Raw genomic sequence first — 3624 nt, 5'->3', positions numbered from 1 at the left:
ATTACATTATTCTACTTATAAAAAACATAAAGTCAGCTAAAAGTTAAATATGTAAAATTGAAATTTATAGATTTATCTTGAACTAAACAGTTACTTTATGCCTACCCTGCCCCTGCCTCTTTTTTTTTCCTAATTAAGTAATACACTGTTAACATAAACTGGATTTTTTTTTTTTTTTCCTTTTTGTCTTTTTTACTGACCGGTAACGGGATCACAACCCTCGGTGTTGCGCCCGCACAGCGCTCAGCCAGTGAGCGGGAACCGGTCTCCACATGGGATCCGAACCCTCTCCAGTGCGCCACCGGGCCGGCCCTAAACTGGACTTTTTAAAAGAACATTCTGATAAGATTAATAAAGATAATTATAGAAATTCAAGTAAAATTTTGAAAATATTAATACTGTCAATGGGTGTTCTAAAATTAATGTAATCAAAAGGAGGTCTAATTATTTTCAATAAAATATAAAAATAATTATAAAAATGTAGTAAGCCATTTAATATTGGAGAAAAATTAATATTAATTTTTATACAAGAGATTATTAGAACATTGATGACAAGAAACCTAAATGAAATAATTTCTTATATTTCTTTGAGATATGTGACTGTTTCTATAGGAATCAATGGATGAAGATGTGTAAATTCATCTGTGGACTAAGATAAAATCAAGTACATTTTCATTGTAAGTATATGAAATCATTATATTTAATATTGAACTTTATGTCTAATTTTGATGGGTCTCATATGAAGTAATGTCACTAAAGAAAATACCATTTCAGTTACTAACAATGAATGTAAAGTTTTTCTCCCTATTTGAAATCTAAACAATATTTCACACAGAAACATTATTTTTCCATTGCCACTTCTCTTGTTACATATGTAGCAAAAGTTACTTTGGCTGTAGTAATGTATATAGCAACCTGAAAAGTATAGTACATGAGTGTAAGTGAATTCATTATTTCATTGTCCATGTAGTCTAAATAAAACTATCGAAAATCCAAATATACTCAGTAAATCTCCGACTATAGGAATAAATTGAAATTGGAAATATTTTCTAAATTCTAAAATGTGTATGATCTTAACAAATATTGGGCTACTCAGACTAAGAACGTTACTCTAAAAACTTGCCAAATAATTCTTTAATCAAAATATATTAAACCATATATTTAATGTAATTCAAAGAACACCCCAACCCTCACAACATAAATTAGACTTTAAAACGTAAAATCATTCAGAAGATAGGATGCATGCATTAGTTAAAATATCTTACATAAAATACATATTATGTAAGAAATCATTTTTAATAGAGTGGTCATTAAAATTAATCAAAAGATTATTCTCTCTAAAATTATTTTGAGTATATTTTTCTTACGGACCAAGTGAAAAGAATTAAAGAAAAGTTGGTGAAAGAGTTTGGGTATGTTGTCCCTCAGAAGCTCATGTTGAAATCTGATTCCCAACATGGCAGGGTTCAGTGCTCTTTGTGTCACAGGGGTGGATCATTCATGAAATGGGGGTAGTGAGTGAGCTCTGCTTGTTTAAAGGACCCTGGCGCCTACCCTCTCTCTCTCTCTCTTTGCTTCCTCTCACCATTTGATCTTGCACCTGCCTGCTGCCTGCTGCTTTCTGCCATGAGTAGAAGCAACCTCAGGCCCACATCAGACGCAGCTGTGCCAGAATTGTGAGTCTAATAAACCTCTTTTCTTTATAAATACCCAGTTTCAGATATTCTATTATAGCAACACAAAAACAGACTAATACCGTCAGATATGTGTTAGGTAAAAAAGCCTACATTTATTTCTGATTCATTTTGCAGTGTTACATCTTCTCTTACTATTTTCCAAATCCATCTTCTCTTCTCTTCTCCTATAGAAGTGATCAAAGTAAAATTCGTCAATCTGAGACAATTATATTTCTTCAACATAGAATTTTTTTGTTTATAACTGAAATTTCTGACATAAATGGTATATTAGTTTTACCTAAATGCTAAAACTGCTTTCAGTCTCTTCCTAAATTATTAAATACTCATAAACATAACGCTATTACTATGCTGAGGTACTTTGCTCAAGTACCATCTATACACATACATGTACATACACATACATATACCCCCAATATATATTTTTTATTTTAACAGGGACACTTAACATGAGATGTGCCCTCTTAACACAATTTTAAGTGCACAATACAGTATTTTTAATTATAGGCACAATGTACATCAGATCTTTAGAAATTATTCATCTTGTATAATTGAAACTTTATACCCACTAAACAGCAACTCATCATTTCTACTTCCCAAGTCCCAGACAACCACAATTTTTCTTTCTGTTTCTATCAATTGACTAATTTAGATGACTCATGTAACTGGAATCATGCAGTATTTATCCTTCAGTGACTGGTATATTTTACTTAGAACAATAGCCTTCAGGTTAATGTTGGAAATGATTACAACTCCTTGAGATTTCCATAGGAGATACATTTTGTCCTCAATTCCAGTTTTGAAAATATGTGGACTGAATGAGTTAGAATATGAATCTCATTATAAGAATATGATCAAATTAAACCAGGAGAGAGTTTATCTAATAAAGTACAAAACATGAATTGCATTAATGTTTTCTGTTGAGTGAAGAGCCGGTTTGAATTTTAAGAATTTAATGTCTCTGATGAAAATCATTAAATGAAAGTAAAACTTTTAATGTAGTGGTAAGTGTATTTTTATAACTCTATATTAGAAGACATTATAAAATAATAAAAAGACGAATACCTACTTTTAGTAAAAACAATAGCATTAAGAAAAATGACATAAAAATATTAATAAATAAAACTGTTGCAAACATTAGAAAATGTTCTTTTATAAATCTCATGATAACATTTCTCATTTCATTTTAATGAGAACATAATAATTTAATTTATTTTAATGAAATATTAGAGAATAAATTAAGCAAAATCTGACTTATAATGAGTAAATTAAGGAGGGAATACATAGAACATTGTAATGAATTACTAAATGCTGAGAATGTAATTATTGAAATTGATGCATAATAGGTGTAAATTTCAGCACAAAACTAGAGATGTTACAAAAAACAAAAGCACGTCTGAAAGTTTTCTCATTCGTCAAGACTAACACACATTTGTCATTGAATAGAGTGTTCTTCCTTTCTCACTGGGTGTGTCCTACTGAATTTCCCTAATCTGTGTTTAACTACCTCTCAGAACCACCCACTATGTCTCACCAAACACTTCTTGTTGTATGTCAAAGTTTGAAAGACTGAAAAGAGTTCAGATGAGTTGACACAACTCTTTGTTAGGGAGCATCTCCATATGGGGGAATCGAAACCAAACAAAACAACAAAAACATGAGTCATTTGTCCTTTTCATTCCACTCCAGTTGTGGCATTAATGCATGTTGCACCCTTTACCAAACAATACAAAATGTTTTGATTATCCCATTGAATAAGATAACAAATATGCTAAGAATAAAGATAAGTATGAATGTTGAAGAAAAACAAAATCAGGGTACAAAAATTCTCATTTTAAAAGTTTTGAACTGAATTGTTGAAAGAGAGGAGATTAAATCAGTTTGGCTATCATACTTTTTTTATACATTGTATTGGCCATACGAATTTAAG

This window comes from Galeopterus variegatus, unplaced genomic scaffold (genome assembly GCF_000696425.1).
Source record: "Galeopterus variegatus unplaced genomic scaffold, G_variegatus-3.0.2 Scaffold7606, whole genome shotgun sequence".
NCBI lineage: Eukaryota > Metazoa > Chordata > Mammalia > Dermoptera > Cynocephalidae > Galeopterus > Galeopterus variegatus.
This window is presented reverse-complemented; position numbering follows the sequence as displayed.